This window comes from Triticum aestivum, chromosome 6D, assembly GCF_018294505.1.
Source record: "Triticum aestivum cultivar Chinese Spring chromosome 6D, IWGSC CS RefSeq v2.1, whole genome shotgun sequence".
NCBI classification, from domain to species: domain Eukaryota; kingdom Viridiplantae; phylum Streptophyta; class Magnoliopsida; order Poales; family Poaceae; genus Triticum; species Triticum aestivum.
In genome coordinates, this window is record NC_057811.1 from 453,863,967 (window position 1) to 453,878,049 (window position 14,083).

Genomic DNA, 14,083 nt, shown 5'->3' on the forward strand with positions numbered 1-14,083 from the left:
ACTACTAGCAACCCACAGGTACTAATCTGAGGTTTGGAGACAAAGATTGGATACAAGAGATGAACTAGGGTTTGAGATGAGATGGTGCTGGTGAAGATGTTGATGGATATTGACCCCCTCCCGCTGAGAGGGTTGATGGTGATGATTTCCCCCTCCCGGAGGAATGTTTCCCCACCAGAACAGCTCCGTCGGAGCCCTAGATTGGTTCCGCCAAGGTTCCGCCTCGTGGCGGCGGAGTTTCATCCCGAAAGCTTGCTTATGATTATTTTTCTCGGATGAAAGACTCCATATAGCAGAAGATGGGCACCGGAGGCCTGCCAGGAGGCCCACGAGACAGGGGGCGCGCCTAGGGGTAGGGCGCGCCCCCACCCTCGTGGCCAGGGTGTGGGCCCGCTCTAGTTGATTCTTTCTCCAGTATGTGTTATATATTCCAAAACGTGCCTCCATGAAGTTTCAGGACTTTTGGAGTTACGCAAAATAGGTCTCTAATATTTGCTCCCTTTCCAGCCCAGGATTCTAGCTGCCGGCATTCTCCCTCTTCATGTAAACCTTGTAAAATAAGAGAGAGAGGGCATAAGTATTGTGACATAATGTGTAATAACAACCCATAATGCAATAAATACTGATGTAAAAGCATGATGCAAAATGGACGTATCAACTCCCCCAAGCTTAGACCTCGCTTGTTGATACGTCTTCAACGTATCTATAATTTTTGATTGTTCCATGCTATTATATTATCCATATAGGATGTTTTATATGCATTTATATGCTATTTTATATGATTTTTGGGACTAACCTATTAACCTAGAGCCCAGTGCCAGTTTCTGTTTTTTCCTTGTTTTTGAGTTTTACAGAAAAGGAATACCAAACGGAGTCCAATTGACGTGCCAATTTTTGATGATTTTTTATGGACCAAAAGAAGCCCCCAGAGTAAAAGAGTTGGGCCAGAAGAGTCCCGAGCCGTCCACGAGGGTGGCGGGCGCGCCCTACACCCTGGGCGTGGGCCCCTATCTCGTGGACAACTCGGAGACCCCCCTGACGTGAGACCTACGCCAAAAATTCCTAGAAATACAGAAACCTCCAGAAAATAACCTAGATGCGGAGTTCCGCCGCCGCAAGCCTCTGTAGCCATCGAAAACCAATCTAGACCCGTTCCGGCACCCTGCTGGAGGGAGGGAATCCCTCTCCGGTGGCCATCTTCATCATCCCGGCGCTCTCCATGACGAGGAGGGAGTAGTTCAACCTCGGGGTTGAGGGTATGTACCAGTAGCTATGTGTTTGATCTCTCTCTCTCTCTCTCTCTCGTGTTCTTGATTTGGCATGATCTTGATGTATCATGTGCTATGCTATTATAGTTGGATCTTATGATGTTTCTCCCCCTCTACTCTCTTGTAATGGATTGTTTTTTCACTTTGAAGTTATCTTATCGGATTGAGTCTTTAAGGATTTGAGAACACTTGATGTATGTCTTGCGTGGGATACCCGTGGTGACAATGGGGTATTCTATTGATCCACTTGATGTATGTTTTGGTGATCAACTTGCGGGTTCCGTGACCTTGGGAATCTATGCATAGGGGTTGGCACACATTTTCGTCTTGACTCTCCGGTAGAAACTTTGGGGCACTCTTTGAAGTTCTTTGTGTTGGTTGAATAGATGAATCAGAGATTGTGCGATGCATATCGTATAATCATACCCATGGATACTTGAGGTGACATTGGAGTATCTAGGTGACATTAGGGTTTTGGTTGATTTGTGTCTTAAGGTGTTATTCTAGTACGAACTCTAGGATAGATTGAATGGAAATAATAGCTTCATGTTATTTTACTACGGACTCTTGAATAGATCGATTCGAAAGGATGACTTTGAGGTGGTTTCGTACCCTACAATAATCTCTTCGTTTGTTCTCCACTATTAGTGTCTTTGGAGTGACTCTTTGTTGCATGTTGAGGGATAGTTATATGATCCAATATGTTATTATTGTTGAGAGAACTTGCACTAGTGAAAGTATGAACCCTAGGCCTAGTTTACTAGCATTGCAATACCGTTTACGCTCACTTTTGTCATTAGTTACCTTGCTGTTTTTATATTTTGAGATTACAAAAACCTATATCTACCATCCATATTGCACTTCTATCACCATCTCTTCGCTGAACTACTGCACCTATACAATTTACCATTGTATTGGGTGTGTTGGGGACACAAGAGACTCTTTGTTATTTGGTTGCAGGGTTATTTGAGAGAGACCATCTTCAACCTACGCCTCCCACGGATTGATAAACCTTAGGTCATCCACTTGAGGGAAATTTGCTACTGTCCTACAAACCTCTGCACTTGGAGGCCCAACAACGTCTACAAGAAGGTTGTGTAGTAGACATCAAGCTCTTTTCTGGCGCCGTTGCCGGGGAGGTTAGCGCTTGAAGGTATATCTTTAGATCTTGCAATCAAATCTTTTTGTTTCTCATTTTATCACTAGTTTAGTCTATAAAAGAAAACTACAAAAAATGGAATTAAAGGTGCCTCATATGCTTCATCTTTTTAATGTCTTTCGTGAAAATAAGGATTCCGATAATTGTGCTCAAGTGCTAGAAGAAGAATGCATTAGAATGTTTGGCACTAAATCTTTGAATGATGAGCATGATTGCAATGTTGTTAGTATGAATTCGTTGAATATCCATGATGCTAATGATATTCAAAGCCACAAGCTTGGGGATGCTATGTTTGACAAAGATGATATTTTTTGTCCCGCAGGTTTTATGAGCAAATTTACTATGATGATAGCATGCCTCCTATTTATGATGATTATACTGATGAAAGTGGGTTTGGAAGAGTGTCAACTTTAGAAAGTAATGATCCCACTATTTTGGAGGATGTTGAATATTATTGTGATAATTATGAAAGTGGTTTCGGAGAGGTCATGACTTTATTTAGTGATGAATCCACTATTTCGGAAGAGGTTCCAATTGATTATGAGAACAAAGTTGCTATCTAGGATGATTATTGTGATGACTTGTATGCTATTAAGAATAATGGTAACCATGAAACTTGTCATCTTGATTTTAATTTTCAATTGGATTATGCCTCGCATAATAGTTATTTTGTTGAGTTTGCTCCCACTTCTATTCATGAGAAGAAATTTGCTTATGTGGAGAGTAATAAAAATTCTATCCTTGTAGATCATGAAAAGAATGCTTGATGTGATGGTTATATTGTTGAATTCATTCATGATTCTACTGAAAATTATTATGAGGCAGGAATATATGTTTGTAGGAACTGCAATAATATCAAGTTTCCTCTCTATGTGTTGAAAATCTTGAAGTTATGCTTGTTTTGCCTTCCTATGCTAGTTGATTATTGTTCGCATAAATTATTTTATCACAAAATCCCTATGCATAGGAAGTGGGTTAGACTTAAATGTGCTAGTCATATTCTTCATGATGCTCTCTTTATGTTTCAGTTCTTATCTTTTATGTGAGCATCATTGAAATCATCATGCCTAGCTAGGGGCGTCAAACGATAGCGCTTGTTGGGAGGCAACCCAATTTTATTTTTGTTCTTTGCTTTTTGCTCCTGTTTATTAAGAAATAATTCATATAGCCTCTGTTTAGATGTGGTTTTATGTTTTAATTAGTGTTTGTGCCAAGTAGAACCTTTGGGAAGACTTGGGTGAAGTCTTTGCGATCTTGCTGTAAAAAACAGAAACTTTAGCGCTCACGAGATTAGCTTCCATTTTTTACTGGAGAGTGCTTTTAGGTTGATTCATTCTGCAGAAGATTAATAGAAAAATTCCTAAGGTACACCAATTTATTTCAGAATTTTTTGTGTTCAGAAGTATACGTTTGATCTAGGTTGCTACAGACTGTTCTATTTTTGACACATTCTGTTTTCTATGTGCTGTTTGCTTATTTTGATGAATCTATGAGTAGTATCGGAGGGTATGAACCATAGAGAAGTTGGAATACAGTAGATATTACACCAATATGAATTTAGAATGAGTTCACAACAGTACCTAAGTGGTGATTTATTTTCTTATACTAACGAAGCTTACGAGTTTTCTGTTAAGTTTTGTGTTGTGAAGTTTTCAAGTTTTGGGTAAAGATTCGATGGACTATGGAATAAGGAGTGGCAAGAGCCTAAGCTTGGGGATGCCCAAGGCACCCCAAGGTAATATTCAAGGACAACCAATAGCCTAAGCTTGGGGATGCCCCGGATGGCATCCCCTCTTTCGTCTTCGTTCATCGGTAACTTTACTTGGAGCTATATTTTTATTCACCACATGATATGTGTTTTGCTTGGAGCGTCATTTTATTTTCTTTTGTTTTGCTTGCTGTTTGAATAATATCCCAAGATCTGAAATTCTTAAATGTTAGAGAGTCTTCACATAGTTACATAATTATTCGACTACTCATTGATCTCCACTTATATCTTTTGGAGTAGTTTGTCGTTTGCTCTAGTGCTTCACTTATATCTTTTAGAGCACGGTGGTGGTATTATTTTATAGAAATAGATGATCTCTCATGCTTCACTTATATTATTTTGAGAGTCTTTTAGAACAGCGTGGTAATTTGTTTTGGCTATAAAATTAGTCCTAATATGAGAGGCATCCAAGATGGGTATAATAAAATCTTTCATAAAAAGTGCATTGAATACTATGAGAAGTTTGATACTTGATGATTGTTTTGAGATATGAAGATGGTAATATCAGAGTCGTGCTAGTTGAGTAGTTGTGAATTTGGGAAATACTTGTGTTGAAGTTGCAAGTCCCGTAGCATGCATGTATGGTAACCGTTGTGTGACAAATTTGAAACATGAGGTGTTCTTTGATTGTCATCCTTATGAGTGGCGGTCGGGGATGAGCGATGGTCTTTTCCTACCAATCTATCCCCCTAGGAGCATGTGTGTAGTGCTTGGTTTTTGATGACATGTAGATTTTTGCAATAAGTATATGAGTTCTTTATGACTAATGTTGAGTCCATGGATTGTACGCACTCTCACCGTTCCATCATTGCTAACCTCTTCGGTACCGTGCATTTCCCTTTCTCACCTCGAGAGTTGGTGCAAACTTCACCGGTGCATCCAAACCCCGTGATATGATACGCTCTATCACACATAAGCCTCCTTATATCTTCCTCAAAACAGCCACCATAACTACCTATTATGGCATTTCCATAGCCATTCCGAGATATATTGCCATGCAACTTTCCACCGTTCCATTTATTATGACATGCTTCATCATTGTCATATTGCCTTGCATGATCATGTAGTTGACATCGTATTTGTGGCAAGGCCACCATGCATAATTCTTTCATACATGTCACTCTTGATTCATTGCACATCCCGGTACACCACCAGAGGCATTCACATAGAGTCATATTTTGTTCTAAGTATCGAGTTGTAATTCTTGAGTTGTAAGTAAATAAAAGTGTGATGATCTTCATTATTAGAGCATTTTCCCATGTGAGGAAAGGATGATGGAGACTATGACTCCCCCAAAAGTCGGGATGAGACTCCGGACGAAGAAAAAAAGAAAAAAAAGAAAAAAAAGAGAAAGGCCAAATAAAAAAAAGAAGGCCCAAAAAAATGAGAGAAAAAGAGAGAAAGGACAATGCTACTATCCTTTTACCACACTTGCGCTTCAAAGTGGCACCATGATCTTCATGATAGAGAGTCTCCTATGTTGTCACTTTCATATACTAGTGGGAATTTTCATTATAGAACTTGGCTTGTATATTCCAACAATGGGCTTCCTCAAAATGCCCTAGGTCTTCGTGAGCAAGCAAGTTGGATGCACACCCACTTAGTTTCTTTTGTTGAGCTTTCATACATTTATAGCTCTACTGCATCTATTGCATGGCAATCCCTACTCCTCGCATTGACATCAATTGATGGGCATCTCCATAGCTTGTTGATTAGCCGCGTCAATGTGAGACTTTCACCTTTTTTGTATTCTCCACACAACCTCCATCATCATATTCTATTCCACCCAAAGTGCTATGTCCATGGCTCACGCTCATGTATTGCGTGAAAGATGAAAAAGTTTGAGATTACTAAAGTATGAAACAATTGCTTGGCTTTCCATCGGGGTTGTGCATGATGAGAGCATTTTTCTGTGACGAAAATGAAGCATAGCCAAACTATATGATTTTGTAGGGATGAGCTTTCTTTGGCCATGTTATTTTGAGAAGACATAATTGCTTAGTTAGTATGCTTGAAGTATTATTATTTTTATGTCAATATTAAAGTTTTGTCTTGAATCTTATGGATCTTAATATTCTTGACACAATAGAGAAGATTGCATTGATGAATATGTTAGGTAGCATTCCATATAAAAAATTCTGTTTTTATCATTTACCTACTCGAGGACGAGCAGTAATTAAGCTTGGGGACGCTTGATACGTCTCCAACGTATCTATAATTTTTTATTGTTCCATGCTATTATATTATCCATGTAGGATGTTTTATATGCATTTATATGCTATTTTATATGATTTTTGGGACTAACCTATTAACCTAGAGCAAAGTGCCAGTTTCTGTTTTTTCCTTGTTTTTGAGTTTTACAGAAAAGGAATACCAAACGGAGTCCAATTGACGTGCCAATTGTTGATGATTTTTTATGGACCAAAAGAAGCCCCCGGAGTAAAAGAGTTGGGCCAGAAGTCCCGAGCCATCCACGAGGGTGGGGGGCGCGCCCTACCCCCTGGGCATGGGCCCCTATCTCATGGACAACTCGGAGACACCCCTGACGTGAGACCTACACCAAAAATTCCTATAAATACAGAAACCTCCAGAAAATAACCTAGATTGTGAGTTCCGCCGCCGCAAACCTCTATAGCCACCGAAAATCAATCTAGACCCATTCCGGCACCCTGCCGGAGGGGGAGAATCCCTCTCCAGTGGCCATCTTCATCATCCCGGCGCTCTCCATGACGAGGAGGGAGTAGTTCAACCTCGGGGCTGAGGGTATGTACCAGTAGCTATGTGTTTGATCTCTCTCTCCCTCCCTCTCTCTCTCTGTCGTATTCTTGATTTGGCACGATCTTGATGTATCACGAGCTTTGCTATTATAGTTGGATCTTATGATGTTTCTCCCCCTCTACTCTCTTGTAATGGATTGAGTTTTCCCTTTGAAGTTATCTTATCGGATTGAGTCTTTAAGGATTTGAGAACACTTGATGTATGTCTTGCGTAGGATACACGTGGTGACAATGGGGTATTCTATTGATCCACTTGATGTATGTTTTGGTGATCAACTTGCGGGTTCCGTGACCTTGGGAATCTATGCATAGGGGTTGGCACACGTTTTCGTCTTGACTATCCGGTAGAAACTTTGGGGCACTCTTTGAAGTTCTTTGTGTTGGTTGAATAGATGAATCTGAGATTGTGTGATGCATATCGTATAATCATACCCATGGATACTTGAGGTGACATTGGAGTATCTAGGTGACATTAGGGTTTTGGTTGATTTGTGTCTTAAGGTGTTATTCTAGTATGAACTCTAGGATAGATTGAACGGAAAGAATAGCTTCGTGTTATTTTACTACGGACTCTTGAATAGATCGATATGAAAGGATGACTTTGAGGTGTTTTCGTACCCTACAATAATCTCTTCGTTTGTTCTCCACTATTAGTGACTTTGGAGCGACTCTTTGTTGCATGTTGAGGGATAGTTATATGATCCAATTATGTTATTATTGTTGAGAGAACTTGCACTAGTGAAAGTATGAACCCTAGGCCTAGTTTCCTAGCATTGCAATACCGTTTACGCTCACTTTTGTCATTAGTTACCTTTCTGTTTTTATATTTTCAGATTACAAAAACCTATATCTACCATCCATATTGCACTTGTATCACCATCTCTTCGCCGAAGTAGTGCACCTATACAATTTACCATTGTATTGGGTGTGTTGGGGACACAAGAGACTCTTTGTTATTTGGTTGCAGGGTTGTTTGAGAGAGACCATCTTCAACCTACGCCTCCCACGGATTGATAAACCTTAGGTCATCCACTTGAGGGAAATTTGCTACTATCCTACAAACCTCTGCACTTGGAGGCCCAACAACGTCTACAAGAAGAAGGTTGTGTAGTAGACATCACTTGTCCTCAAGAGGAAGCCGATAACGAGAAATATGCCCACATGTTTAGACATAGAGGTGTCGATAAAATAAAATACGGGCATGAGGGCATCATGATCATTCTTATAACAGCAACATATATAAATATTGTCATATGATTTCTTATGCTCAAGTAATAATCTATTCACAATGTCAAGTATGAATCAGAAACTTCGTTGAAAACTAAGAAACAATGATGTTGGTCATAGAAGCAATTGCAATTTATCCTAACATCCGAAAGAGTCAATATAAGAGCTTTTCAGCAAGTCCACATACTCAACTATCATTTAGTCTTTCACAATTGCTGACACTCACACAATACTTATGGGTATGAAGTTTTAATCGGACACAGAGAAAGATAGGGGCTTATAGTGTTGCCTTCCAACCTTTTACCTGAAGGGTAATGTCAACAATAATAGTTCATGATAACTTACATCCAATTGGATATATATATCTGGATCTTTCCAACACAATGTGCTTGCCAAAGGATAAAATGTAAAGGAAAGGTGAAGATCACCATGATTCTTGCATAAGGTATAAGATAAGAATAAAAGATAGGCCCTCCGCAGAGGGAAGCAGAGGTTGTCATCTGCTTTTATGGTTGGATGCACGAAATCTTAATGCAAAAGAACATCACTTTATATTGCCACTTGTGATATGGACCTTTATTATGCAGTCCGTCGCTTTTATTGCTTCCACATCACAAGATCGTATAAAGCTTATTTTCTCCACACTAATAGATCACACATGTTTAGAGAGCAATTTTTATTGCATGCAGCATGACAACTTACTTGAAGGATCTTACTCAATCCATAGGTAGATATGGTGGACTCCCATGGCAAAACTAGGTTTAAGGATATTCGGAAGCAAAAGTAGTATCTCTACTTGGTGCAAAGAATTTGGCTAGCATGAGCGGGAAAGGCAAGCTCAACATGTTGGATGATCCATGACAATATACTTTATTTCGGATATAAGAAAACATAGCCCATTACGTTGTCTTCCTTGTCCAACATCAACTTTTTAGTATGTCATATTTTAATGAGTGCTCACAATCATAAAAGATGTCCAAGATAGTATATTTATATGTGAAAACCTCTCTTTCTTTATTACTTCCTATTAATTGCAAAGATGACCAAAACTATGTTTGTCAATTCTTAACAACTTTTATTCATCATACTCTTTTATATGTGAAGTCATTACTCTCCATAATATCAATATGATCTCTTTATTTCTTTTTATTCTCTCTCTTTTTCTTTTATTCCCTCAAGATCATAGCAAGATAACCAAGCCCTTGACTCAACACTAATCTTTATTATATATAGCTCACGGACTCGATTACATAGAAGGATCATAAAGCAAAACTCAAAACTAGATCATACTAAAACTTTATTCTACTCGATCAAGATATTACCAAAAGGATCGAACTAAGAAAAACGATAAAGATAGAAGTGTGATGGTGATACGATACCGGGGCACTCCCCCAAGCTTGGCAGTTGACAATTGTGATTATCTCTCTTTCTTCGGAGGTGAAGAAGATGGTGATGACGATGACAATTGTGCCTTCAGCTTCTTCATATTGTAATTGAGAAGAGCAATTTCCCCCTTTAGATCATCGACCTCCGATTCTAGCTTCAAGATCTTGTCACGTAAATCTCCTTTGCTTTTCTGCCGAAAACGAGAAGGAATAGATCGGTTGTTAGACAGTTTAGCCCTCTTGGGGAGACTAGACTTCTTGAACTTCACGTGCATATCCCCAGGTTGAGGTAGAGGGACATCCTCCTCCTCCGAACTTGAATCATTGATCCTCATCAAATGAGCATCCTCCTCATCATCCGTAGTTCGACCACAAGGAGATAGATCTCCATAGGTGTTTGGGTCAGCAATGAGATGTGAGACATATCTCTCTCCGTCGGAATCCTGAGATGACATCTTGCTGCAAATCTTCTATAGAAACAACTCAAAACAAACACAGAGGATATTTGCGTGGTACGGTGGTCAAAACCTTTGGGAGATTATATAATGAATTTTTACCGACCAAAAGAAGTATCGTGCAAGAAAACGGAGTCCAGAGAGTACACGAGGTGCCCACAAGGCAGGGGGCGCGCCCCTCGGCGCACCCTCCACCCTCATGGATGCCTCGTGTCTTTCCCAGACTGCTTCTTATTTTCCTATTTTCTTAAATATTCCAAAACGGAGAAAAATTGCTATTAGAACTGTTTTGGAGTCGGTTTACTTACCGTACCACATACCTATTCCTTTTCGGAGTCTGAAACTGAAAGTGCTAGTTATCGACTAGAGGGGGGGGGGTGAATAGGCGATTTTTATGGAAGTCTTCAAAACACGAGGGCCTTGAAGCCAAACAGTAGAAATGATCCTATTAATATGCAGCGGAAGGTAGACTACACTAGACAAGCCATAGTCAAGTAAGCAATGAAGTGAAAGCACGAAGACTATCCGCAGCTAGGTAGTATGGATCAAGATGGAAGATAGTATGAAGACAATCAACAACAATCTTCACACAGTGAAGTCAATCATATCATGCAAACAGGCAATGACTACACGAAGACAAGCAGTAAGTAAAGAGATGTAACGCCCACGATGCGGCTATATCTCCCACGTGTCGAGGCACGACTTAGAGGCATAACCGCATAGTGGTTTAGTCGCAAGAAGGGTCATCTTCACACAATCCCATGTAATGAACAAGAATGGGATAAAGAGTTGGCTTACAATCGCCACTTCACACAATACATAAATATCATCATACATCATCCAAAATACAAGCATATAGACCGACTACGGTCAAAATCCAGATGAAAATAAGACAACCCCAAATGCTAGATCCCCGATCGTCCCAACTGGGCTCCACTACTGATCATCAGGAAAAGACACATAGTAACGACCACGATCCTCGTCGCACTCCCACTTGAGATCGACGCCATCATCTGCACTGGCATCGTCGGCACCTGCAACTGTTTTGGTAGAATCTGTGAGTCACAGGGACTCAGCAATCTCACACCCGCGAGATCAAGACTATTTAAGCTTATAGGAAAGGGAGGTGCAAAGAGGTGGAGCTGCAGCGGCAAAAGCATATAAGGTGGCTAACTTGCGCAAAAGAGAGCGAGAAGAGAAGCAACGGAACGGACGCCATCTAGCAATGACCAAGAAGAGGTCCTGAACACCTACTTACGTCATGCATAACTCAGACCGGGTTCACTTCCCGGACTCCGCCGAGAAGAGACCATCACGGCTACACACGTAGTTGATGTATTTTAATTGGGTCAAGTGACAAGTTATCTACAACCGGACATTAACAAATTCCCATCTGCCTCATAACCGCGGGCACGGCTTTCGAAAGATAATACCCTGCAGGGGTGTCCCAACTTAGCCCATCATAAGCTCTCACGGTCAACGAAGGATAAACCTTCTCCCGGAAAGACCCGATCAGTCTCGGAATCCCGGTTTACAAGACATCTCGACAATGGTAAAACAAGACCAGCAAAGCCACCCGAATGTGCCGACAAATCCCGATAGGAGCTGCACATATCTCGTTCTCAGGGCACACCGGATGAGACATCCTACGAGTAAAACCAGACCTCGAGTTTCCAAGAGGGGGCCCCGCAGTCTGCTCAGTTCGGACCAACACTCGAAGGAGCACTGGCCCCCGGGGAGGGGGTTAAAATAAGATGACCCTCAGGCTCGCGAAAACCCGGGGGAAAAGGCTTAGGTAGCAAATGGTAAAACCAAAGTTGGGCCTTGCTGGAGGATTTTTATTCAAGGCGAACTGTCAAGGGGGTCCCATAAATCACCCGACCGTGTAAGGAACGCAAAATCAAGGAACATAATCCCGGCATATCAGTAACTAGGGCGGCAAGAGTGGAACAATACACCAGGCATAAGGCCGAGCCTTCCACCCTTTACCAAAAATATATAGATGCATTAATTAAATAAAAGATATTGTGATATCCCAACATATCCATGTTCCGACATGGAACAAACTTCAACTTCACCTGCAACTAGCAACGCTATAAGAAGGGCTGAGCAAAAGCGGTAACATAGCCAAACAACGGTTTGCTAGGAAAGGGTGGTTAGGGGCTGACATGGCTAAAATGGGAGACATGATATAGCAAGTGATAGGTAGCGAGCATGGCAATAGAGCGAACAACTAGCATAGCAAAGATAGAAGTGATTTCGAGGGGTGGTCATCTTGCCTGCAAGGTTCTCAGAGTTGTCGAAAGCTTGATCCTCGTAAGCATACTCGACAGGTTCCTCGTTCACGAACTCGTCTCCCGGCTCTACCCAAGACAAGAACACAAACAAACAGAACCACAATCAACAACGAGAAATGCACAAGCAACATGATGCAAAACATGTATGATATGCAAGATATGATATGCGATGCATATGCGTGCTCCAGAAGGAAAATCATGAACATGGCAGTAACTTGGCAAACCAAGCATGCCACTGGAAAGATGAGATGATTTCGGTCGAAATCGATATAAAGATCACCGGAATCGGATGCACGGTTTGCAAATGGCAAGCACAACAAGAATGACACGAATCTGCGATTAACAGCAAGATAGCACGTAAAATGCAACAAGCAACAATGCTACAGCACCCCAACATAGCAACAAAGCACATCGCAGTAATCTACAGGAGATGCTTGACAAAATATGAACACTGAGCTACGGCTAGTTCACAACATATCAAGCTCAAACAAGCATGGCAAAAGTGCAAAAGATTACAGGTTCACAGACTTAGTGAAAAACTGGACATGGCAGAAAACAGCATCAGATAGCAATGTTTAGAGCACGAAATCAACAAGCTACAGGAACTTAACATAGCAAAACAAGGCATGATTGTGTTCTACTAAATGCACATGCCAAAAGTCCCTTAATGACCATAAGCCAAAAACGGCCAGAAGATATGATGGCAAGCATGTAAACATAGCAAGTTTCGTTAACAGGTTTCAGACTTAGAAGAAAACAGAGCATGGCAGAAATAATAATATGTAGGCCTCTTTGTGAGCATGATGCACTCACTACAGAGCAATGCACTACAAACCAAGCATACCTACAGCAAGATGGCATGTTTATGAAGCTAACCATGGCAAGAACAATTGCATAGCATGTATGGATCAACTACAATTAGCTTGGCAAGATTGCATATCATGTTAAGAATCTGCCAGAAATATTTTATAGCAAAAGTAGAGCAAGATTGAGTCATTCTATGGCACTCTATAATTACAAACAATTGCGGGAATGGATCAATTACAACTATAGCTACAAAACATCCTTACTGAACATCTCCAAAATATGCATGGATCCCTCTGTAGCATCAAGTTTACATGGCAACAAAATTACAGCAGACGAAGACTTGGAGAAATCACCAAGTCCCTGAAATCAGAAATATTACGGGGCCTACTTTGCATGCTTGTGCTAGTCACCACAGAGATCACAAAAATACATGGACTATACCACTGGAAAGATGGCATGGCATACTTCAAAACACATGTAGAGCTCATGCTCAAAAGATGCACAGATTTAATGATACAAAAATGACAAATCTCCAAGTTCTGTTAAGAACCAGAGAATATCAGCAACTAGCCCTCTTACGACAGAGATTTGGGCATCAAGATGACCTCTAATGAACATGGTGCAATTGCACAAAAAGAAGAGCATCACGAGGCGAACAATTTGACATATTACACGCGCGAATCGGAGCTACATGCACGGAGTTATGGCATCGGGAACAGAGGCACATGCTGATAAAATCTCCAGACTTGGAGAAAAAAACGAGGTCGAGGGAAAGTCAACCGGGGGCTGTACCAGATCGGATCGGGGAAACGCTACAGGAGCTCACCGGCTTGGGCTCGGGCTCCGCCGGCGATGGAGGAAGAAGCGGCGAGGGAGGGAGGCGGCGCCGGCGGGCGGCGGCGCCGGCGGCGACCGGAGGGCGGTGTCCCGCGGCGGCGGC